Source organism: Triturus cristatus, chromosome 11, assembly GCF_964204655.1.
Source record: "Triturus cristatus chromosome 11, aTriCri1.1, whole genome shotgun sequence".
Lineage (NCBI taxonomy): Eukaryota > Metazoa > Chordata > Amphibia > Caudata > Salamandridae > Triturus > Triturus cristatus.
The window spans coordinates 49,398,777-49,425,192 of NC_140594.1; the positions used below are offsets into that span (position 1 = coordinate 49,398,777).

Sequence of the window (26,416 nt, forward strand, 5' to 3'; positions counted from 1 at the left end):
TTCTAAGAGTGGTTTTATCAAAGCTAGCGAGTAAGGGTCTCACAGTCAACAAACTGAAGTGTAGAATTGGAGTGTCTTCAGTCACATATCTGGGGCACGTAATTTCTGGGGAGGGCATTCAACCTAAACTAGCATTAGCTAGAAGCATTGTTGAGGCTCCAACTCCAATGGATAAGGAGCAGGTTAGATCTTTCTTGGGTTTGGCTGAATTTTATGCTAAGTTTGTTAAAGGATTTGCATCTGTTGTTGAACCTATAAGGAATTTGCTTAAGAAAGGCACTCAATTTGAGTGGAATGAAGCCTGTGAAGTTGCTTTTGGAATTGTTAAACGTTCCATCAGTCAGTTACCCAGTTTAGGTCACTTTGATACCAACAAGAGAACTATCCTTACCACTGATGCGAGTTTGGCTGGGTTGGGTGCAGTACTGTCCCAAGTGGAGAATGGTGTAGACAAAGTTGTTGCATTTGCTTCTCGAGCGTTGAGAAAAGCTGAGCAGCAATACTCTTGCATTGAGAGGGAAGCGCTTGCAATAGTTTGGGCAATTAAGCATTTCAAATTTTACCTTTGGGGTATTCCCTATATTGTAAGATCAGACCATCGTCCTCTTGTGCAAGTTTTCTCGTGTATGGAGAGTGACAGATTGACTCCTAGATTGAAGCGTTGGAGTGAGGGATTGGAGGAGTTCAATTTCCAAGTGCAGTATCTACCTGGGTCCTCGAATGTGACTGCTGACTGTCTGTCCAGATTGCCAATTCAAGAACATGAAGATTATGTGGATGTGGAACAGGTATGTGTTTATTGGGTTAGGGTATCTTCTATTTCCCATGAAGAATGGAGTCAAGCTATTTCTGAAGATCCTTTGTTTCCTGGTATTAAGGATTTTATCATCAAGGGTTGGCCGGTTTATTGCAAGGATGTGGATCCTGAGCTTAGTCCTTTTTGGTCTGTTAGGGATGAGTTAACTATTGCACATGGGGGGTTGTTGAGAGGTAGTAGATTTATTCCTCCTTTATCCTTGAGACCAAAATTGATAAATTTAGCTTATGAGGGGCATCTTGGAAGGAGTCTCACTAAGGCACGGCTTAGGGAGAGATATTGGTGGCCATTAATGGATCGTCAGGTGGAGATTGTGGTCAAAGACTGTCATTTATGTGCGTCTAATGATAAGTCCAAAGTAGTCAACAGTGCCCCTTTGTCTTCAGTGGAAGTTCCTAGTCAGCCGTGGACAAAGTTAGGTTTGGACTTAATGGGTCCATTTGATTTACTTGCGCCGTCTGAGAGATTTGTTATCCTTTTGGTTGATTATACATCCAAATGGGTATCTACAAGGTGTGTGAGTAATGTCAATACAAAAGTTATTGTGGAATTCCTGAAAGACGAATTTGCTGGGGAGGGTGTTCCGAAGTATCTAATCACTGACAATGGTGTGCAATTTGTCTCTTCTGAGATGGGGGAATTTTTGAATGATTTTGGTATCATTCATCTGAAAACAGCTCTTTATTCTCCTCAGGCCAATAATCTGGCTGAGCGCATGAATCGCGTTGTCAAGGGTTGTGTGCAAACAGCATTGGATACGAAAATTCCCCTTAAGGATGTGTTGCGTGATACATGGTGGGCTCATCGTACCACGGTGAACCAGGTTATATGTAACTCACCTTTTTTTTTTCTGCGGGGCAGACATGCAAAGTCAAAGTTGAATCCGACTTGGTTTCCTTTGCAAGATCTGATTCCTTTGGATGGGAAGAAGGTGGAATCCAGGGTCCATTCTTATCAAACGGGATATAAAAAACGGTTTGATTTCAAGAATGCTGTTAAGTCCAAGTTATGGTGTGTGGGGGAGTGGGTTTTGGTCAAGAAACCCAGGTTTTCGAGAAAGGGTATTTCGGAATTTATGGGTCCATTCATGATTTCTTCTATTCATAAGAATGTGGTCACAATGCAAGGTGGTTGTAAGTGGAACATGTCGAGGCTGGTGAAATACACAGGGCCTGATCCTTCGTTGGAGTCTGGTCCTTGTGATGTTTCAGCTTCTGATCAAACCGATTTCTCTGCTTCTTCAGGTGGTGATAACTGTCCTAGTACTTCAACTGCTCCTGATCCAGGTCAGGTGCATTCCAGGGATCTTTCTAGGAGATTGCGTCGCACTCCTGCAAAGTTCAATGATTTTTATTTGAATACCTGTTAATTGATTTGTGTTTTATTTTGTTTATTTTTTGTCATCATTTGATCTTTCTATTGTTATGTAAAGGAGATGTGTTATAATCTCGTGCATGCTCTCGTGCTTGTTTGTTCCATGTTGGAACAGATGCGCGCTACGAATGTTTGCGGGGCTTGAAGAATGCGGGGGGAAGGCAGTTGGTTGGTGTGAGAAAGTGCCATCTTTCTTGCATGGTATGCCCCCACTTTTTGCTAAATTGCTGAATGTACTTTGATTGAGTGTACCCTGGGTTCCTGCCAATCAGGTGCCCAGGGCCTATGTTCCTTCCTTAAACCACACAAACTCCAAATTGGCAAACCCTAGCCACATGTCAGCCCCTGGTAAATGGTATCCTAGGTACCCAGGGCCTTGTGGCCAGGGAAGGCCTCTAAGGGCTGCAGCACTCATTGTGCCACCCTCAGAGGCCCTGTACCCTTACACACACACACTGCCTTGCAGGCTGAGTATCTGGGTGCAGGACAAAACAAAGAGTCAACATGGCACACATCTCTGTGTGCCATGCCCATCACCTACACTGCCAAGGCATATGTCAGTCACCCCTCTGGCTGGGTGCCTTGCGCCTATGGTGTGGGCACAGGAGCAGGAGCCCTGTGCCCCTACAGTACCCGGGTCCATTCCTGGGCACTGTAAGTGCAGTGCTGCCATTTAAGAGTACATGGTGCTGAGAGCTCGTCAAACACGAGCTCCACAGCACCATAATGGCAACATTGAAGACTGGGAAGTTTGGTATCAAACTTCTCAGCACATTAAACCCACACTGATGCCAGTGTGGGATTTAATGTACTAAGCACCCCAGAGGGCATCTTAGAGATGCCCCCTCACAGCTAACCTACAATCCACGTCTGCTCTGAGGCTGCCCAGGCTGCCACACAGCAGACACGTTGCTGGACCCCTGGCTGGGAGAGCCCCTGCTCTCCCGGGCCTGCAACAATGCACATCCTGGGTGAGGTGAGAAATCTCCTCCCCCAGGATGAGCAAAGGGAAGCTTCAAAGGCATACCGCCATTTGGAGTTTCCCCAGGCCACTGCAACCCCCCACTCTGGCGGGAAGCTTGGCCGGAAACCCCATACAAGGACAGGGGATGTGCCAGCCTGCCCACCCCACCCCTCAGGTGGGGGAGGCGAGGTGAAACACATCTCCGGGCTCTCGCCATCTTGAAGATGGGAGGCCCTACCCTATCAGGATTAGGCTACTGCCCCCCTCCCACAGGAGAGAGGCAGGATAGGGGGTGTACCCACCCCAGGACAGGGACCCATTGGTCCCTGGCCTCCACCTACCTGTAACGCCCCTACATTTAGTATTTAGGGGCACCCTGAACCTTCCTCCCTTAGATTCCAGACAGAAAACTACAAGAAGAGCAAGAGGAACAAGGACCTGCCCTGCAGCTGCTAAAAAGAGAAGAAGACACCAACTGCTTTGGCCCCAGCCCTACCGGCCTGTCGACTCTCGAACCTGCACCAGCGCGGCATCTCTCGTGGCCAGCAACCTCACCAACCCCGGAGGACCTGGCTACCTTTTGGCTCTAAGCCCCTGGGACTCCCATGAGTAGAGGCTCTACTCAGAAACCTATCTCTAACCCCTGGCAGCAGCCCGGAACCGCAAACCCAGCACACTCTGCACCAGCCAAGCCTGGCCAGTGCCGGAGTGAACAAAGACCCTGAGGACGACCCCACGGCGACTGTGACCCCGAGTCCGGCACCCAAGGACCCCCCTCGACATTCCGGAAGAAGCCTGCAGCCTCAGAACAGAGTGCCACCCCAACCGCGATCAACAAGAGGGTAAGATTCCTACATCAAAAGGCACCCCTGCACCCCCCTGTGCCCAATCCCGGGGTACCCACCTAACCTACAACTACCCAACTTACCTCTTGAAGTGGTGGTGGCATCTGAAGCATCCTCGTCCCCGAGCTTGCAGCCTTTTTCCAAACCGGAACATTCCCATTGACTTCCATTGAGCGCCCGAGGGCTCAAAAGCACCCTGCACCCAGCCGCCCGAGTGGCCCTGGCAGTGCACTCTCTACACTAACCTACGACCCCACTTGCCCTGAGTAAGTGACCAGGAGCCCAGCTCCCACAGCCGCGTGGCTTGCCAGACAGCAGCCACCAACCAAGGCCCCCCCTATCCCTCATAGGATAACATTGGGCCTAACTCTCTCTGCACCCGGCCGTCCTGAAACCGCTGAGGGTGAACCAACTGTACCTACCTGACACTGGGGGACCCCTGAGTCTATGCCCGGAATTTCAACTCTGCCAGTCGAGTACTTACCCTTAAACCGCTAACTTCATTTTCCTCATAGGGTAACATTGACTGGCTTTTTCTTGAAAAATCTTCGAAGTGTGAACTTTTCAAAACTGCAAATATTCACTAAAAATCAGCCAAGTGACAAAAACAAATTTACTCACCTGCTCCTAGGTGAGCTCCCAGTGCTGGATCTTGGTGCCCAGCCCTGACTCTGAAAAGTGTCCACAACTATCCTTACCTCTAACCCATTTTTCTCCCATAGGAAACCATTGTCTGCTTTTCTGTGAAATTTCTTCTAAGTGTCTACTTTTGCAAATTTGAAATATTCTTCTAAAATCGTACCATTTCTGCAAACGAAATTACTTACCTGTTTTTGATAAGGACCCCAGTCCTGGGTCTAGGTACCCAGTCCTGGATTACTAAAGTAACGATAAAGTACTCTACCTGCAATTTGAATTTCTTGCCATAGAGATCCATTGAATGTTTTCTTTGAAATATTTTCTAAGTGCTAACTTTTGAAATAGCTAAATATTATTTAAAAATCATTACAGTTATTAAGTCGACTTTCATCACTTGATTCTGAATACTAACCCAGGGCTGGATCTAGGAGCCAGACCTGGAATTCCAAAAGTAATCTGAAAAGTAATTTATTACAAATAACCTGAATTTACCATTGAGCTCAATGCATTGTTATGTTTAGGAAATAGGATTGTTTATTGCAACCAACTGTGACTGTTTACAAAAATGTATTGCTTAAGGCAAAAGTATTTATATTCAACCTCTCATTCTGAGAAAGTATATTTTTACCCCCTTTGTGGTTCTAAAAATAAAACAAGCATATATTTTATATATATATAAACCATTGGCCTAGAGTTCAGTTATTGAGTGTGTGAAACCATTTGCTGACTGAGTGTGTACAATAAATGCTTTACACTGTCCTCTGGTACTGCCTTACTGCTCGACCAAGCTACCACTTTTGAGAGTAAGGTCACACCTAACTTTGACCTCTATCAGCCTCTGGGGGACTGTGGACTCTGTACACCCTGTACCTATTAGGGAACAGTATATACAGAGCCACTTTCTCACAGTTGGGCGTACTTGAAGAGGCAACATCTTTTGTCTGTTGGTGGTGCAATTGTAATAAAGCAGCTATTGGAATTCACCCTTGGAGTCCTGCTACTTCTTAACAGTGTACACCACAGTTGTTTGCCCAGATGGCACTTTCAGCCTGTATTCACCTTATTTTCTTACCCCAGCTGCCGCTCCGGACCTGACAAGTGGTACTGCAGAAGACCCAAGTTAGTCATACTAATGGACATTGCAGCCACCTTAAATCATGGGCTGCTGTTTTTTTGCCCATCTGGTGCTGCTGCTGCACCAGCCCCTGGACATCACTGTTTCACCATCTGTTCAGGTCTCTGTCTGTAGTGGCTGGTGGGGGCCAATGCAAGAGCACTTTTGTCACAGACACACCTGACCTCAAGCCCCGAAAGACGTTCAGCAGCCTCCTCACTTGTAGGCAGACACAGAAAGGATCTGGTTGATGCAGGCTGTGGCAGCATGATGTTTTCAATTCAAATTCATGCCGCAGCCAGCCCAGACTCTCAAGAATGACTGCTGCCAACGGCGGAATAAAATTAGAGGACATCCGTGACCTCCTCGACATGGGATTCTCTCCCCTGTTCGTGGGAGGCTGCTGGGGGATGTCCTAGGCATGGTGAGAGCGGGCGCCGAGTGTCTAAAGGTGCAGGGTGCAGCCCTGAAGATAGCATGCCATGCTATGCACTCTCACCGTAAATTCAATCTATAGCTGCAGATGGGTCAGCATCATCTGTGTCACTTAACCAGCCTAACCTCTCCGGACTGGTAACTGACTCCTGTCTCCAGCACATCATAACACTGTCAGAGCAGCTGTCTGCAGTGAGTGACTCCATGGACTGCAGCTACAGCGACCAGCCCGAGGTAACAAGCATTATCTATCCAGCACTGTCAGTGACTCCGTTGGTAAGCCAAAGATAACGTGGTGATTAATGTTTCTGCTGGAGAGGTCTGAGTTTTGTCTTGTGCAAGTTTTGACTCACCAGTTGCACTGAGGGTTAACATGCCTGCTGCAAAGAGTGTGTATTCTGCATCTCACAGACCTGTATTTTATGTGGATAGCTCAGATCCTTTTGTTTACTAGCAATTCATAAATTGCCATCCTAATCCACACAGTGACCTAAAAACTGTCAACAAAGACCCCAGCTGCATGTAGAGTACATAATATAGGTTATAATGTTATGCTTTTCTCCCCAGTCTTTCATAATCCTAAATTTGCTAAAACTGTTAGTTTGGGTAGACATGCATTCTTATTAGTTAGCCAACCCCAACTACTGTGGTACATTTTAAATCCAGAATTTTTGCTTTTCCAGACCAAACACCCTAAATATACTGCCTACTAGTATGGATTACGTGATTCCTACACCTTGCAATCCCCACTGGTTTATTTAACATTCCCTCGAATAATTTATGCATGTATGACATCTCTGTATAATGGGTCTGTGATGTAAAGTACTGACACTCTGGTATTAGCAGAGTTATAAAAACAAATGAAATATTTGTGAGAGAGGGACTATGGAGGGATGAGGGGCACTTTTGGAGAGTGGTAGTAAGGAAATACATTGAGAAGGAGATCACTGGGGGGTGCCAAAAAAGATGTTTGCACTGGGCACCACCTGTGCTAATGCCGGCGCTGAGTGAGTGAGTCACTGATGTCTGTCACTGTGCTGTTTGACATTGATACTTTGGTCCACTTGGAAAGTTGTTGCACTTGACTGTATGTACATATGGACTTTGATAGTACAGTGCTTATTTTATAATGCAAGTGACAACCTGTTGCATTCTAAGTACTTTTTTTGTATCTAACTGCATGTGTGTTTGCATATCTGCACAGAACGTTAGTAAAGTACTGCCTCTGAAAGAAGTGATTATTGTTTAATACCATGGTTACATAATTGTTTTACAGTGTGATTACCTTACAAGGGCACTAGGTTAGTATCTTTCTATTTCAGGTACTTTGCAGCAGTTTCAAGATCATCTTAAAGTTTCCAGTTGCTTAATTGGGTGTCATTTCTGATATTTTAACTGTTTCCATGGACTTCATAGCTTGATTTTTGCTCATGAAAAAGCCTACATGCCAACCCTCATGATTCAGGTGGGACACTATCGATTTCAGGGCTAGTCTCCTGCCTCCCGATTCTTGCATTCAAAAATCCAATTTCTCTGAGGGCTTCAGCCAGGACTGGTTTAGTGAGACTTCTAGAATTCTATGTCAGGACCGGAGGCTCCGATTATGCATCTCATTTTCTTTACTGAAAATCTCAGCAGCCAATCAGAAAGTAGAAAAAACACAATAAGTACTACAATACCCATAAACCTAGTGGGTATCCCGTCATAACCATAGAGTAGTCCCCTATAATTGGAGCACAAGAGAATACCACTTCCTCTTTCTTTGCTGCTCCGCAGCCAGTTAAGTACTTTCACCTTTTTCTCTTATGAGTGTTGTTTATAATTGCTTGCTTATTTATTGTGCTTTGTAGTTGCGGCGCGCGCTGCTCGCATTGCCGTCTATTCCTGAACTTTGTAACTTCGGCGGTCAACGCCTGCTTGCCCCGTGCTCTTTCGCACTTCAGGCAGAGTGTTGGAGCTTCCCGCTTTGTTGCCGCTTGCGGTCGCTTCGGTTGCCTTGGGAGCGCGTTTTTTCGCCTCCCGCTTACGGGCGCTTCTCGCCCGTTTAGCTTGATAGTGGAGTGGGAGCAGGGGGAGTGAGGACGCGCGCGCGTTGACAGCGCAGTCCTTCTCCTGGCTTGTTTTGGCCGTCCGCGCATGCGCGGCGGCCATATTTGCATATTTACTTTACCGGAGACTTTCTCCTCACACAGCACCGGTCTTTGAACGCAGGGGCAGCGTTTAAGTGCTCTATACCCACAAACTTGCCAGTGTTTCTCCCCAGTGACGTCCAAGTCCACCAGAGGGCTTGGGCTGTATAATTTGCATAGGCTCTGCCTAGAGTGGCATTATTTGGCAAGTCCTCCCTCCACATTTTAAAAAATTTGCATATTTTCACATTGGAATTTCCTCATTCCTATGTGGTTTGGCTTGCCTGGGGTTTGGCCACTCCCCTTATTTATCACTGTCATTATTATTTTTGCAGCTTGATACCTCTGACAGTGCATATTACTCCATTTATTTCCTCCTGTGGGTAGATTTGGTCACTTTTAATGATTACAATGTCCGAATTTTATTATGATGAGGCGGACTATTTTGAGGAGGAACCCTCTGGGTCTTTGGAGTACGAGCTCGTCGAAGCTCTTGATGTGGGAGTTCAGCACTCCGTTAATAAAGCGATGGTCAGGGCTATTGAACCCTTGAAGCGCCATTTATGTAACTATGCCTTAAAGCAGGGATGGCTTCCAGCCTCATCGCCCCGCACTTCTTCTGGGGTAAAACGCAAGAACCCACATTCTTCAGACTTTGCGAAACTCGCTAAAACCATGGCTTCAGACCATTCTTATGGATCCACGTCCAAAATTACTCCTTCTAGCTCCCCCCCCCGGAGATGATGGTAATACCTCCTCTGGTACTTTGTCGGAGTCCGAGTCTTCTCCTCCTCCAGCAAAGAAATCATGCAAGGAGCGATTTGTGGATGCCCCCTCGCATCCCTCTTTATTGACCTTTGAGCCTTCTACAATTGTCCATCCGAACTTTTCTTCATGGCTCCCCTCAGATGAAGTTGCGACCTATGTCCATTCCCACTTACGTCAACCTTTTGACAAAGATGTTAGAGCGCGTTTGCGTTCTGAATGTCCACGCCCAGACCTAGCGGACAAGGTAGCGGATACTCTTGATGTGGATCATTCCATGCTTACATATCTTAAAAAATATACAAAGGACCCGAAGAGAGGTCTGGATCGGGCATGGAGATCCTGCCAGGATAAGTTGCTGGATTTGCCCGGCCCCCTCACAAAGATTTTGGATTTGGGTTATATTGCCAAAGCCTCAGGGCAGATTATCAACCCTGATGATTTAATTGGTTGAGCCCAACGGGCAATATGTTTCTTACTGTGCCATGTCTAGTGAGCGCCGCCGCTCTATCCTTTTAAAACTTGATCCCAAACTAGCTGAGTTGTCTTCCTCTGAGTCCGGCCCTTTGGCTCAGGGTCTCCTTTTTGGTCAACCCTTTTTAAAAGAGTTGACTAAGTTTGTCGCGACATTCAGTGGTCTGGACAAAGCACAAGGCTCCTTAAAGCGGGCTTTCCACTCGGTTTTTGGAAGGGCCGGACGATACAGGGGGCGGTCGTTCGGCCGAGGTTTCCAAAGAGGCACCCAGCGAGGCTATGATGCTCACCGTGGAAAATATCAGGAGTCCACTTCATCCGCCAATTTCTACCCCACACGGGGATCCCGTAATTCCAGCAAAAAAGGACGTTTTGGAAGCAACCAAGGAGGTCAACGCGATGCCACTCCATCAGGTGAGCTTAATTCCCTTTTCAGAGGTTCTATTGGGGGGCCGTCTCCAGACTTTTCTCCACAAATGGCGAGAGATCTCGCAGGATGCGTGGATCCTGGATACGGTGCAGGGATACAGAATAGAATTTCTTCATTCTCCCTCTCAGAGTCTTGCCCCACGTCCGATGGTTTTTTTCCCATCTAGATCGGGTCTTCATTTCCAGCAAGATAGATTCGCTTCTCCAAAAAGGGACCATAGAGCAGACGGTTCGTCATCCTCAGAGTTTTGTCAGCAACGTCTTCCTAGTTCAGAAGAAGGGGGGTGGATCCAGGCTTGTTTTAAATCTCAAGGACTTCAATGGATGGGTCGTATATCGTCACTTCAAGATGGAGGGGATCCATCTTCTTCGCGATCTTCTTCAGGAAGGGGACTGGATGGTCCGTCTAGATCTGAAAGATGCTTATCTGTCAGTACCCATCTTCGGACCTCATCGTCGTTTTCTCCAATTCCAATGGCAGGGTCTATGGTACGAGTACAAAGTCCTTCCTTTCGGCCTCTCGTCAGCACCTTGGTGCTTCACGAAGCTTCTGAGGCCTGTGGTCGAGTTTCTTCGGGTCAGGGGCATTCTCCTCATTATTTACCTGGACGACATCCTCATCATGGGTCAATGTCCTCGTCTTGTTTTACAACATCTTGCCTGGACCACGGATCTCTTGCAGAATCTAGGATTCTTGATCAACCCTCAAACGTCAATGCTGATTCCATCTCAGTCGGTGGAGTTTCTGGGCTTTCTTGTCAACTCCCTATCTTGTCAACTCCTCTTACCCCAACAGAAGATCAGATCGATCAAGAGAGAGTTGAGGTTGATTTTGAACAAGCAGACTGTGTCCTTGAGGTCAGTAGCCCGGGTCGTAGGGTTGTTGGCTTCTTCTATACAAGCGATTTTTCCGGGTCTTCTTCATTACCGAGCGCTTCAACGCCTAAAAATCCGCCATCTCCAGAAAGGCCTCAAGTATTCCGCTCAGATTCCTCTTTCAGAGGAGGCGAGGTGGGAGATGTTATGGTGGCTGGAACATATGGAATCTTGGAACGGTCGAGCCCTATTCGGCACCACTCCGGAGGTAGTGATCGAATCCGACGCCAGTCGGTGGGGTTGGGGAGCCCGATGCGGTCAAGTGTCGACGGGCGGCCGTTGGTCTCCGGAAGAATTGAACCTTCACATCAATTGTCTGGAGCTATTAGCGGGCTCCTTTGCGATTCGTTGTCTCTCTCCCCGCCAGACAAATTGTTGAATCCTTCTCCGCATGGACAATGTGTCGGCGGTTCGGTATGTCAACAAGCTGGGGGGGACTCGGTCCCGTCTTCTGGCAGAAATTGCCAAGGACTTTTGGCACTTTTGCCCTCAGAACAGTCTTTTTGTAGTGGCGGAGTATCTTCCAGGGTGCAGCAATCAAGTTGCGGATTGGAATTCCAGACATCTCCGAGATTTCAGCGATTGGCGGCTTCACCCTCGAATGTTTCGATTGTTGGACAGGTTATGGAGCCCTTGCCGGATCGATCTGTTTGCCTCCCGACTCAACAAACAAATTCCGGAATTTTTCAGCTGGCGTCCGGATCCGGAGGCTCTTGCCACGGATGCTTTTCTGCAAATATGGCCTCCAGTGATGTGTTATGCGTTACCTCCGTTTGTAATGATTCCCAGGGTACTAGCCAGAACCAAATGTTATCGCTCAGAATTGATTCTGATCACTCCTCTTTGGAGGGCACAAGCATGGTTCCCGGTAATTCTAGAAATGTTATGTGCAGTTCCGGTTCTTCTTCCCCTTCGTTGGAATCTATTGTTAGACCCTCTCCAATCCACGCATCCGTTGATAACATCAGGTCAACTACGGCTGGTCGCTTGGCGATTTTCGGGGATCGTTGGAAAGTCCCTGGCCTTTCGGGAGACGCTACCAGATTTATCAATGAGGCTTGGTCGCCCAACTCACACAAACGTTATGCTATAGCATTGAAACGATGGTGTGATTGGTGCTCTTCACGGGATGTGGATCCCTCTGCAGCAGATGTCGCCTTGGTAGTGAACTTCTTAGCGTCCTTAGCCGCTTCAGGTCTTGCTTATCGTACTGTTAATAATTTTCGATCAGCCATCTCGGCAGGTCACGCGGCCCTTGAGGGCAAACCGATTGGTGATCATCCTTTGGTGTGTAAATTACTTAGGGGTATCCGGTTGGTAAAACCTCCGTGTCCTAAATATTCTGAGCTCTGGGATGTCTCCATTATACTACGTTTCTTGGATTCCTGGCCTGTCAATCAGAGTTTGTCTCGCAAACAGCTTTCTGCCAAACTAGCGATGCTACTTTGTTTGGTATCATGTAAACGCGTATCTGATATTCGCGCTCTCGATCTAGCGGGTCGTATTTTTTCCCCTGAGGGTGTTACTTTTTTGGTCACCAGACGCACTAAAAATAACACCACTTCTGTCACATATCCCGCGTTTCCTGACAATCCCAAACTATGTGTGGTACAATGTATCCGAGATTATGAGGTAAGTACTGCAGGTTTTCGTCAAGATTTGACAGGTCAATTGTTGATTGCTCTCCAGAAACCTTTTCGTCCAGTGACCCCAGCTACACTGGCACGTTGGGTGCGTTGGCTCATGAGCGAAGCTGGTATTGATGTTTCCAAATTTGGTGCTCATTCTGCTCGTTGTGCTATGGCATCCAAGGCCTTTTCTATGGGAGTCACTTTAGTGGACATTATGAAGACTGCTGATTGGTCCTCTGAATCTACATTTAAAACTTTTTATTATAAACCTATTGTAAATGTTGCATCTGTTGTGGTGGCACAGCTTTAAACAAGCATAATCGGAGCCTCCGGTCCTGACATACAATTAAAAATTTGCCAACATTCGGGACAAGAATTTTCAATTCTATTCAGGACACTGAGGCGAGGATTATCCCACCCATACTCAGTTCTGTACTGTTTGATTTGCACTGTTTTATAATGAAATGTATATTTATGCTCATGTTTTTTCCCTCCCCTTTTTTGCTATATCCCTTCTTGGGAATAAGGTATTACGGCTTTATATTTCTATTTCCAGGTTCTGATCTCAAGTGAGCTCTGCTACCTTTTCATCTTCAAGGAAGGATCTTCGTCGTCTTCCAGGACATGCTGTTCCTTTAAAGTTGTCTTCACGTTTTCCGTTGCTGCCTTTGGCTTTTTGGATTCCTTTGGTTGAATGGACTTTTCCAGTTTTCCTCGGATTCCAGACTGTGACTATATTTTGACTTAACTTTTCACACAAAGAAAGAGGAAGTGGTATTCTCTTGTGCTCCATTTATAGGGGACTACTCTATGGTTATGACGTGATGACCACTAGGTTTATGGGTATTGTAGTACTTATTGTGTTTTTTCTACTTTCTGATTGGCTGCTGAGATTTTCAGTAAAGAAAATGAGAAGCATAATCCTCGCCTCCGTGTCCTTAATAGAATTGAAAATTCTTGTCACGAATGTTTGCAAATTTTTAATTCACCGACAACAACCTGCTCCTGCAGGCCAGTGCACAATTTTTTTGTCACGCTATATAGCGCATTCTCCGTGCTCCTGACAGGTAAGGGGAAAAATACATGTATCTGCATGTCTGATATCAGATTCTGCAGCGGCACACTTTCAAGTACCACACATGAGGATAGACCCGGTTCAGGCCTTGCTAGAAGTCAATAGGAGAAAAACAATCTCCTGATTACTTTTCTAAAATCTCCCACTTTCCTCTTATAAAACGTTGTGATAAGAGAAAGTGTCACTCTAAGTGTCACACGTTTGGGTTGTTGAATGTCACTCATAAGTACACTGAAACTAAGAAAATGTCATACATTAGCAGTCCGAAACATTGTCAGCTATGTCTCAGGGTAAGCTAAATCAACGAAAATAAGTCACAGTACTCCTGCTGCCTACCTTGAATTCCTTCTGCCTGGTCTTTCTTTTCCGTCTACAACAGCGACACCTAGTGTCGAAGCCATACAACGCACCGATCGGACATTCCGAGGGCACATTTCGAGCGCCACAAACTCACCGGAAACAAAGCCAGCGGCCATATTTGAATAAATAAAAGTGCTATAAAATTGACTAAGTACGGCTTAAAAGGTGACCGTTACTATAAAAAAAATCTTAAGTCGTTTCTACTTCAGTATTAAATTAATGAATGAATGGGAACTGTGCCTATTTTCAATAAGTAAGTTTCTAAAAAAGTTCGCGAATTCTTTTCAGGTCTACATCAAATGTGCGCAGTAACTACAGATCGCGAGGAGGTCTGTGTACCTACAGAGTTAATTATACTTTCTGTTACTTGAACACCTTATATCAACTACGGTACACTTTGAGCGAAGACGACTTCCGCACCGTACTTGCTTACCAGAGATGACTGCGTGTAGTCTCTCCTCTCTGTCCGCGCCCCCATACGCAGCCAACCACCAGTCCTCTTTCCATGGCCACGGTTGCGGAGCCAGACAGAGCGCTGGCAGGGGAAGCAGTGGAAGATTGTCCGCCAGGGCCTCCGTACCGGAAGTAGCTCTGGGGCCGCCGCTCCGGCCCCTTTGTAGTGATTGGAGAGCTGGGCGTGGGACCCGTGGTGAGTGAGAGGGACGGGGGCGTGAAGACGGGGTGGGAGAGGCCGGCGGGACCTCCCGGGGGTGTGAGCACTGTTGCCGTGGCATGGGAAGGTATACTGGGAGCCGGAGAGGTGAGGAGCCAGCCTGCCTGTGCTGGAGGTACGAGGAGCATGTCCCCTGGGTACTGATTCCCTGCTGCACAGGGGCTGCGTACAGCCAGCTTCCCCCTGTGTGTCTGCCTCTCTCCTGGATGCTCCCCTCCTGGACAGAGACAGTGGCCTGCCATCCCGTGGTGTGGCTGTAGTGATCTGTGCACAGTGGGAGTGTGATGAGCCCCTCTGCTGGAGGTACGAGCATCCTTTCACCTGAGAAGCGTGAGCAGCCTGTGCCTCCTGCACTGTGATAGTATGTGTGGCTTCCTTTTCTGTGCATGTCTTTTTTATAATCTGTGCATCAAGTGTATGTTTGTAGTATTTACATGGTGCCATCCAAGCCCAAAGGTAGCTAGTGCTGAACAGGACCGAGGTAAAGATACAGTGTGTGATTGCAAGGGTGGCTTTTTTCTAAGAACAGTTGACTTCAGTATATCATGATTGAATGTTCCTTAAGGAGGTGGGTCTTTAGCTCCTTCCTAAATAGGAGCAGGGTTGAAGCAGTTCTGATGGATACAGGGATGTTGTTCCAGCTCATCCGTGCATACATTCAGAATGCCTATTGCTTATTTTTTTGCCCTTCTTTGCCGCCAGTCTGATGGTACCCTGCCTGTGGGTGTGTCAAGAGCCACTGCGGATGGTGTGTTTGTCAGCAAGATGGGCATGGTTGTGATGTCTTTGTGAATCTGGTTTTTAAGATGATGCGGGCTGGTAAGTGCAGCCAGTGATGTTTCAGCAGCGTGGGGGAGATGTGGTCATATTTATTCTTGCATTTGATGCAGCTTGTTAATGCATGTAGGATTCCTTTAAGGGTGGCGGGGAGTGTTAGAGCGAAGTAGTGATGTGTAGGAGGTCATTGCCACCATCCAAATGTGATAGTACAAAAGCTTGAACAGCTGTTACGATACTGCTTTCTGAGAGGAATGGTTCACTTCAATAATGACAGCTCACACTAAGCTGTCTTAATTTTCATGGCAGTCTGTTCCTTAAGTATGAGCATGGTCTTCCCAATGAATCAGAGAGAGCTAGCATTTGGTAAAAGTTGGGGTTTGGAATCTATTCCTTCATACTGTTAAGCCAGTTTTTGTTTTTTGCGAGACCAAATCGTACACGTTGTCTTTTTGATATGCATAAACATTATCAATATTTGTATTTTTGTTTGGTATGTACAGGTACTCTATAGCTGTGCAACAATTGAGTACATTGCGTTTGCTGGAAGTGATATTCTATCATACAAATACAACAATGCTATGAGTTTTGTATGTGAATGAAAACTGGAGGGGTGATGCTTTAATTCAGAATTGACTTTTGCCACAAATATGTAAGTGCAGCTTTATGACTTTCTTCAGTGTCATAAATCATAATAATTTTCAAGTAGGTTCAAATTAAAACAGTTGGTACGATGGCAAGCCTTTTGTAAGTGTCATTCTCCCTCCCACTACAGGATTTGACATGTATTCCATACGTGCTGTGGACAGTCATACCCTCTCGTCCCTACCTTTCCCCCCACCCACCCCCCATTAAAGTTGCCAGTATGGGAAGAGGGCGAAATGCAATAGACTGGAATGTGGTCCGTGCAGTTGACTGTCTATTATTAATTGAATCATTCAACATATCACTGTTTTTTGATTCAGTGTAATGCCCGAAGTGTGACCCTTTTACCAGTACATGGATCCTGTGCCGCATAACTCAAACTGTACCAAACTGATGAGGTCCAACAAGACCAAAACTGGTTTGTGTGAGCTTTTCCCCCCATCTTCAGACAGGTTATGACCATGTAAATCGGCAAGACAGTTTATATCGGGTCAAGACAATATCTGAATTGTAGATAGCAGGTCCTTGTTTAAAGATGTATAGTGGTTGAAAACCCATGGACTGGAATACAGCCTGATGGATTGCAGGTGGTTGAGACCTTTGCAAATATTTCACCCTTACCCTCTGTGTTTCAGTATAAGGTTAGTGATATTACATTTGTCTGACATTCCCAGCCCTTTTTTTTGCAGTTAAACTGCATTAATGGCTTTCTTCATCTTTTTAAATTTAATTAAGCGTTTATTATAGAGGACTTTGTGTCTCTTGTGGGTTCAGATCCCTGAAGCACTTGAAGAAGAAAACATAATCTCTGGTCGTTTGTGAGGGTCATTAATAGCCTCATTGGTGAGTTCGTTTACTGCATAAAAACGTAGCTTTTGGTCAAGTTGTAAATTACATTTATTGCTACCTGCTAAGTCTCGGGTTTGAAACGTCTGACAGTTTTTTGTTGACAGGCTTATGGTTGTCTACTATTTTTCGAGGCTGGCTTTTTTTTTAACTTTTTGGACATTTTTATCAGTCTGCGTTTCGTTAAAATGTATATTGTGTTCTACTTGTCACTGTCTTTTTGAAAACCGATACCTCTCTGACTTTTTCCATTAAATGTAAAACGTATAGTGGTTTTTCTTTTGTTAAAATTCCAAAACCATGATAGGATTTTACTGTGTGGGATGTTAACATGCAGGGAATTTTTCACTTTTGAATGTTAGGAAGGACTATGATTTTCTCATCACCCTGCTTCACTTAGGGAATCGAATGTCGGTGCCTATAAAAAGAGCTCTGAGATTTTAAAATTGTGTGTATTAAAGCAGATCCCTGTTGTGTGGAATAGGGCAGTTATTGCATCAAATCATGCATTGTACATAAGAAGGATCGTGCACACTACTTTTATCCTTTTTGATTTTTGTACAGCAAATAGTGTGAATTGAGGTAACAGTTTGAGTTGTGGTGTAGAGGGACAAAGTAAATGTATCTGTTCAGGGCAAGTTTAGAGAACATGTCCTACTTACACGCTGTTTTTCTTTTTGGGAGGTTTACTGGATCTTTTTGTGAAAACTCTATTAAAATAAACACACATTTGTCACTCTTTCCGAAATCTCATTTGAAACTCTGGTAGAAATATCAGAAGACATTTTATGGAGAGTTGGCCCTTATGTATTTTGTTTGGTTACATGGTTGAAAATTTGGATAGTTTCTATAGAGTTCCAAATACTAGGGGGCCTATTAGCATGGCCGGTGGATCGCCACCGCCCAACGGCGGTGGCGATCCGCCCACCAAAACACCCCTCCGGACGCCACATTAGCATGGCGGTGGGTACCGCAGCGGACGGAAAGACTATCTGCCGCTTTTCCGCCGGTAGGCAATCGCCACGAGTGCCTACTGGGCAGAAAAGACCTATAATATGGTGGCGGTGCCTTGCAGACACCGCCATCCATATTATGATGTGGGCGGGGTCATGCCTTTCCATGGCGGAGACTCCGCCATGGAAAGGCATGCGGGAATCGCTTTGGGGGCCTGTTGTGGGCCCCCGGGGGGTGAGGGGCTGCACTTGGGGGGTACCCATGGTACGCCCCTACATTGGCATACACAAGGTGGCAGGCACCTCGCGGTGCCTGTCACGATGTGCATACCAATGCACAACATGCATTTTCTACATTGTGGCGGGTGCTGCTCACAGCACCGTCCGCCACAATGTTGAATATGCGGGATGCGACTGCCACGGTGGCAGTCGCATCCTAATTGGCGGTGCGGGACCGCCGCATCACTGGTGGCCGATCCCAGCACGGCTAGGGTGGCGGGCGGACATCAGTCCGCCCGCCATCCTAATGTACCCCTATGTTTGCAAAAAACTAATATTATACTTTTGTCTACAGAGCAAACCTATATTCCAACCAACCCTCCATGTTTCTATAAACAACCCTACATTTATCATAAATACTCATTTAATTATATCCTATGTGTTAGTCTCATGATGCGGGTAAGGCTATAAGTACTGTATGGCTAATGTAGTCCTTAACCATGGCTGTGTCATTCAAATGTTTTCATAATGCTAAAATAAAGTGGATGTCTTTTTAAAAAAAAAAGATTTCCTTGTTGCAATACGTATGTGACTATTTTCTATGTTGCTGCTTTCTGATGAAAGTGTGTTTTTAACAGGACCTGATTGAATTTTGAACAAGGAAGGGGTGCCTGCGCCTATTATGGCGTTGTTTTGGTTAATTTGATACAGCACTAAAGGAAAAAACATGCCTTTTATTTTGGGACACTATCGTTTTTTTGGGTGTTGGCTTCTCCACTGAGAGTGTTTGGAGAACATTTTTCAATATACTTGTAGGATGTTTGCGGCAGACAATTACCTGGGATGGTCAAACGGAACTCTCTTGACGTTAGCTCTGTTAAGTTACAATTTGATCTTCAATGATTCTTACTGAACTCCGTGTGTGTGTGTCTTTTATGTGATCAAGGCCTCCTGAAGGCCGAAACGCGCCATGGCGGACACAAAGGGCATCTAAAAAATAAATTATACTATCTATATACATGTCTTTTATTCCTTCTACAACTACATGGTGTCACGCTTTGGTGTTCATGGAAGAATCCTCATGAAAGTGATTTTTATTTAAAAAAAAAAAAAAGAAGAAATCCAGTTTTATTTTCCCCATAGTTCCGTATTGAGTATTTACGCAGCTTGTTCGTTATACTTTTCCAAGAACGTCTTTGGCTTGACCTAGTGGACACTATGCATTCCGTCTTGACTTGCTGCTAATGTGTGCATGTTGCACTACTGATTAGTTTAACACAGTGGAGGCTTTAGTTGAAATGCTAATGTAAAAAAAAAAAAATGCACACTATTGGTCTGCGTTGAAGACGAAGACCAGTGTGTGCCACACGCCAGGTCCCCATGCCCAGATAAAGATGGGGAGGAGTTGTCTTACACCAGTGATAGAGATGGCATTGATGCTAGAGCATTCTTGATAATGGAATAGAAGACTTGTAGCTGTCTTTGACCTGACTTTTGTATCCCAGATAAAAATACGACAAGACAAATGCAAGTCTTCCAACGTGGAATTTAATGTCCGTTATTACTACCTTTTGCACAATCTGACTCTTGCTGAGCAGGTTAACAAATGCCATCCTCGTGAACATGTTGGAATATTGTCATTTATTAAAAACGCATTTTTCCCCTCATCGTCTAACAAACAATTTTTTTTATCTGCGTCTTCATCACAAGCAAACAAATGCTTTACTTCACATATCAACTTTTTGGGCAAAGTCTAGCAGTTTCATTGCACTGTAGCAATAAAGCAGGATAAAGGAATTTTCAAGAAAAGCAACAGGGTAATAACACCTCTGGATGAGTAGCGTATTTAGGCTGCAGCTGAGTACTTCACAAACAGCTGCCCTTCACATAGGCCTTTGACTCTTTTAGGGCACACAGATTGTGTAGATTGTGAACTGAGACCCAGACCGTGGAATTAGTTGCCCGGGAATGCACAGTTCGATCGGATGGGTATCCAGGCCGTTGAACACAAGCTTCCTGCAATGTAGGCAGTAAACAGGTTTACTTCTAGGCCTGACTGTTCGCTAGTTGTACACCGACAATGCTTTGTAATATGTATTCATGGCCTCACTTCCCCATTCTTTTCAATCCTTGCTACAAGGTTTGCTTATGGTGCTCACTAAGGGATTTGGCCCACACTGCTGCAGAGAGGGTAGCTGACAGTTCAGGACATTGGACAGCAACATTTGAAAACACATTGGCTATCCTTCTCTGCCAGCCTCCTGGGTCTTTAGTGAAGGCAGCATCTGTGGTCAGACACAATTACTCAGAGGACTGAATGACTTTCAACTTCAGCGGTTTGAAACAGAAGCTCACAGCATAATTTTCTGAGGATTTGTTTGCAATCATGAAAAAAAAGGGTCCTTTCTTTAGAGGAAGTGTGCTCCCATTTCTTGTTGTACCCTGCCTAGTGGATGAAGTACCTGAGGACTTGAACCGTCCTCCTCGTCACATTTTTTAAGATCTCCCTTGTAATCCATCTTTTCTGTATAGTTCGACCTGAAACTTAATTTCTATCTCTCTCCGTGCTCTGGTAATTCCTTGGATTTCTGGAAGATCTGGCACCTTCAACTTCTCTTTCACATTGAGTCCCACCAGAAGAGTGATCAAAATATCACACCCCAGTGAAAGAGACGCAGCCCCCATTTTTACTCTCAGCACATTCATTTCTAAGCTCATACATTCACATTGATACTGTTTTCCACCTTTTTAGGTCTCGCCTAGCGAACACAGTGCATGCGCTGCTTCGCCTTGGCAAGCCTATTGTTGACGGTTTGGTGCGCGAAGGGAGACAAACCATGTGCGCGCTCGGACAGGCGATGTGCACGCACATGGTGTCTCCTCTCTGCCTCACACGCTCCCACTGCGCGCTCCCACGCTCCCACTGCGCGTTTGTTTTAGGACTTGTTTTGCATTGTAAGAGACAATAATACTTCAGAAAAAGTCCACTAGATGGCGCCATAAACCAAGCCTCAAGAGACGCAGACATTTGATCTCTCTTGGCTGCGCTGGGAATAGGTGTCAAAGGGGCCGAAGCTGTGCTTTATACAGGAACAATCTGGAAGAGTGTTCATTTCGAGTCATCAGGGGCGCCCCAGTGGAGGAAACTTGCATATTTAAATGCGAGACCTATTGCATTACAAATGCTTGTGCATTTTCCTTTAAAATGGAACTTGCTACCAGGGTTTTCTAGATCCATAGTATAGGAACTATTATCTGTTACTCAACGGAGTGGTACTGATTTCATCCTTAGCATGAAATGTTGATTGCGCCTCAGCAATGTGTATGCATTAGTACTTTAAATTGCATATATTACTCCATAAAGAAGAGTAACCTAAGCTATTATGCTTACTAAATCAATTGGGCAAGTGTGTGTATTGGCAAAAAAGATGAGGAATAAAGGGCAGATTGTAGAACTATTAGTGGCGGTATGAAATGATGTAGTAAATTAAGACACAGCCCCACCAAATTATTCAAAGTAGTGGTTCATATTGATTATCATACTTGTGCTGTCTAGAGGATTAGAGCAGGCCACCAGTTCCAGTACTAGTAAGATAGCTAGGGGGTTAAGCACCAGCAGTGGAGGTCAGCCTGCCGATCACCACTTTTAATCCTGAGTAAATGGTTCTGTGTTTTTATTTTTATATATATATTTTTTTATGTTGTGCAAACTTGATCCTGGGACATTGGTGCACTTTACATGAGCATCAGGTCACATTACAATTTTTATATTTTTTAATGCTTAGGAAGTTTAAATGATTTGTCCTTAATTTCAGGATGCTGAGCCGAGGCCGGGTATTAAACCTGGTTCTCAGTTCCAAGATTGGCAGCTGTGGCTGTTAAGCAACATCCATAGCAAATGCTCTTGAGTTAGAGAACTGTGTGTAATCTGCAGGTAACCAATATGAAGCTTCACAAGAGAGGTCAGCTGGTTTATGTGCCTTCTGTATATGATTGGGGTAATGTGCACATCTCTGGTAAGAGTGATGATGAGATGGCTTTGTCAATTCATGCGTTTGCTGCAGAGTCGCAGGTTATAATCCGGTTAAATAAGTACCGTGGATTGTGTGCTGTCTTCTTACATCTGTATGCATGGTGTATGCATTGTTCTCCGGAGTGATAACATAGTTATCAGAGTTATTTTCTTCTGAAGTTAAAAGAGTAATTAATAGGTGTGATTTTGGAGCAAGAGGTGACTTTGTGCTGTCTTTGTGCATGGTCGCACGTAGAATGTATCAGTTGGATGTGCGATTTTCTTTGCCTCATTTGTAGACTCAATGCATCGTGTCTTGCAGCACCTTTAGAGCTTTTTTGCTAACTATCATTGTACTTTTTCTAAGTAGGATACAGTTTGATAGGAAATCTTTTACCTTCATACAAAGTTTGGTGAAGTAGATCAGGTTTGCTTGTTTTTTAACTAATTTTGTACACAGGGTCGGAGTGTCATTGCTTCTTTTAAGTTCAGCCTGCCCTTCCCGTGTTTACCCAAAGCACTCTGCGCGCCTTGAAGTGGTTCAGCACTGAGTGAGAGCCTACAATCCCTGACTGAACTTCTCTGAAATTGATCTAATGCTGTTTCCTGTCCAGTCGCTTCAGCCTGCCTCTAACTCTTGGTCATTTCCCTTCCTGTCACATTTCATCACGATCAACCAGTCTCTGTCCTACTGTGAAGTGAACGCAAAAACATGCACACCGTGATAATATGTGGCATACAGAGTGTTTGCAAGCAGACCTCGATATATTGTGTACCTCATACTTACCTTTACTTACAAGAGATATTTATTTAAGAGATATTATTTATGTCACAGAAGCATAGAACTCTCTATAGACGGTCAGTTCAGACCTTCTAAAGGCACATTTTATTTACTGACTTTTGCCAGAGTGCCCAAGGCTAGTGAGCCCTGCTTCCCCTCATGCTTTACGGCCATCAAAATGACCCTCTCTGGACCCTCTGTATATGCAATTTGCAGCGGCCATTAGTAGCCTTTCGCCGGAAGTCCAGTTCGTAACGGGTTCTTTCTCAGAGCTGTTAGCATAGTGGGCCATTTTATAAATGGAAACCAGTCCTTACTACATTGTCGTCATCCCTTTTTATCCATTGCTTAAGGCTGAAGCATTACTCAAACCAAATGAATTAGCCTCTGGAGACAACAATGGCATTCAGTGTATTGGACAGCAGCAATATTGTGGCTGTAATTTATACCCTTTTAGCACATTTGCAAACGTAAAACAGTATGTGTATGTTTTGAGCAGCATGCAGCCTGTAGATGTTGTCTATATTGTTTAAGAGAGCATTGGACAACAGGGTGTCACAATAAGTGCTGCAGCCCTTAGGGGCCTTCTCTGGTCACAGTGCCCTGGGTACCTATGGTGCCATTTACCAGGGGCTGACATGTGGCCAGAGATGCCAAATTGGGTTTTTTAGGCTTCACTGCAGTTTTAGGGAAGGAGCACAGGCCCTGGGTACCTAATTGGCATGTACGTAAATGTTTTCAATGGGGTATGATGTGTGCACAGAGTGATATCATTTTGCGATATAAATGTCTCATTTAGTAAGCGTAGCATTTTAGTTTCTTGCGTCACTGTGAGTTGCGGGTGATGAGCCAATGGGAGCGCTGGCGTATATGTAGGGAGTTTGTGCAGGTGCAACTCGTCGGGTACATCCTTGCAAGTTGAATATTTCGTCGTGGCGATGAGATAAGTGTAATAAGCGGGGTAGGAAGCATGCTTTCATGTTCCACCGCGATATGTGGTATATGGCCATGTGGGTGCAGCCAATAGTGGGCGTATTGTGCCTACGCTCAGTAATAATAGAGTTGCAGGTCTGGAGCCCCAAAACCTCCCTGTGTGTACGGCTTAGTGAGTTCTTTCCAGCCTACACGTGCATGTTTCCCCCTCCCATGTCAGTCTAAGCAAGGCTGTACGGAGTTTGACAAAGAGCACCTGTGGGATCCATATAGGTATATTCATGAATAAATAAAGAAACCATTTTTAGGTCTCGCCTGGTGAAAGCAGCGCATGCGCTGCACTCGCTATTGCGAGTACCTTTTTGAATCTATACTGACGAGGGCTTTCATGCACATGTCTGCATGGACAAACATGGCTGCTCTTGCCATTTATCCATAGCAGACAGCATGCACGTGTACGTACGGACTGTGGACAGTCCGACGCCATCTTGTGCCAAGCTTTCCATTGTCATGGCAACTAAACTTTGTGCGCGCGCATGTGTTCCACACGTATGGACAAGAGATGTGAATGCACGCGCGCATGGCTGCGTGCTTGCACAGCCTAATTCTAAGCCTCCCTTGCGGCTTCCAATGCAGAAATGTGTAATTTTAGAGATTAAAAAACAACGCTAATGCTTTTTTAACCAATGTTTTTTCATTTTTTTAAGTTAATATTTTCATGGCCCAGCATCACCCGCCAACAATACGTTTTGCATGAAACATGATACTTCTTTCATAGTTTGATTTACCACAAACTGGGGCTTGTGTTTGCAAAGACATGTAGCCATGACTACACCGATAAGAGCATGTCGGTTCTCGGTCCGCCCGGGGTTTTGCAGCTGCCTTCCTTTGACAGGGAACTGTGAGTCAGTTGTTGCGCCTCTGGATCACGGTGTAACGGATAATCAATCGTTGGTCGAGTTGTCCCCGGGCCAAGTGGGATTATCACTGATTTATCCCAGTTTATACTGAGGCTGGAGAAGTATTCCAATGTGGGATTGGGGGAGTGCTCGGCATTCTCTGTCAGTGACAGTCAGACACATCGCCTTCCTCCTCTCGATCAACGAGACTGTGATGCCTTAACCTGCTGTTGTGCTTAGTAATCACTCCCTGACTTCTTCAGTGGGCGTGTTGCCGCAGCGTGGGGGTCAAGAAGCGTGCATGTATGTAGCGGGACTTGGATAGCGCCAGGGCTTTAAGTGGGATGAAAAACTAAAGGGGGGGGGCTCTCAAATGGGCGTGGCCCATGTAATTAGGGTGTGGCTTGAAAAATGGGAGCTAAAAATCCGAGCTTAGCATAGCGTGCTGCACGAGTGGTAATTTTCTGCTTCTGACATTGCACCCAGATATATAATACAACTAGTAACATTACACCTATAACAAGCCAGGACTATTGGCTTTGCCAATCGTTGTTAATTTCATAAGATAAATAAGTTACAACTAGGGTTTCCTTGTATAAAATATTGAAATTGCTGCAATTCTGACATGATGAGGCTGAAAGAACTGTAGCGAGTCTCATCAAAGGCATTTAAGGGTGGTTCTGCCGCAAACCTATTTAGGAAGCTGTCTAGCTTGGTTGTTGCCTTCAGAGTGAGTACAGACAGGACCCAACCCACGGTGCATTGGGTGGTGGCTGGTCGACAAACAACTACCCCAATCTACGTACAAGAAGCTCTGTGATGGGCGAGGCTTGAATGTCCTCCGCTGCTCGTTGGAATTCCTGTGCGCTTCTCGCAGAATGCACTGGCAAAAAGAGCCGCACTCAAGTGACAAACGTGCTCACAGAAATAAGCATTCAGGCGGAGTTATTTAGTGTCTAAACGGTTCAGGCTAAGTCACTGGGTTATGCCGCAGTGCTTGACAACTTAGGGCTTGTTGTACACAGATGCCTTTAATATGCTCAACAAATTAAATGCACGGGAAATAACCTCGAAAAAAGGACCTACACCATACTTGCAATTAATTTACTCCAGTAAAAGTTAGCACCGCCCAAAGCCCCAGAAGCCCTTCGTGAGCAGCCACGACGACGAACACACTTTGTCACACACATCATAGTGCGTGTTGGCTCTCCAAGCACGAGAGGAGGCACGCACAGCGCTTGGATGGCGGTGTGTGAGCTGTGCAAGCACGAGAGGAGGCGCACACAACGCTTGGGTGGCTGTGTGTGAGCTCTCCAAGCACGAGAGGAGGCGCACACAACGCTTGGGTGGCTATGTATGAGCTCTGCAAGCACGAGAGGAGGCGCACACAATGCTTGGGTGGCTGTGTGTGAGCTCGCCAAGCACGAGAGGAGGCACACACAACTCTTGCGTGGCTGTGTGTGAGCTCTGCAAGCATGAGAGGAGGCGCACACAACGCTCCGAATTCTGTGCAGCGCATGCACCAGGTAAGGTTTGTAAAGGTGGGGGGGAGGGGGCGGGGAGGCAGTGTTTTTGCAGAAGGAACTGCCAGGCTGGCACTGGTATATTATGTTCATGTGCTGTTTAACATGTTAGTAATGCCTATACATAATAAAAACTGGCCACCGCATGCAAACTTTCCCAGAATCATTTTGACGTGCACAGGCTCATTAAAGTGTCCTTGTGTAACGTAACTAGTGCTCATGTAAAGC

General features: G+C 45.6%; 1 protein-coding gene across 4 annotated transcripts in view; it reads left to right on the forward strand.

Annotated features, from left to right (window-relative positions):
- The first annotated feature begins 14,449 nt into the window (after positions 1–14,449).
- Positions 14,450–26,416, forward strand: part of EP400 (E1A binding protein p400) — an 852,236-nt gene continuing 840,269 nt past the window's right edge. For all 4 annotated transcript variants that reach the window (XM_085634324.1, XM_085634328.1, XM_085634325.1 and 1 more), the window contains exon 1: positions 14,450–14,576. The gene's annotated coding sequence lies outside the window, so the exon portion shown is untranslated. The remainder of the gene's footprint in view (positions 14,577–26,416) is intronic.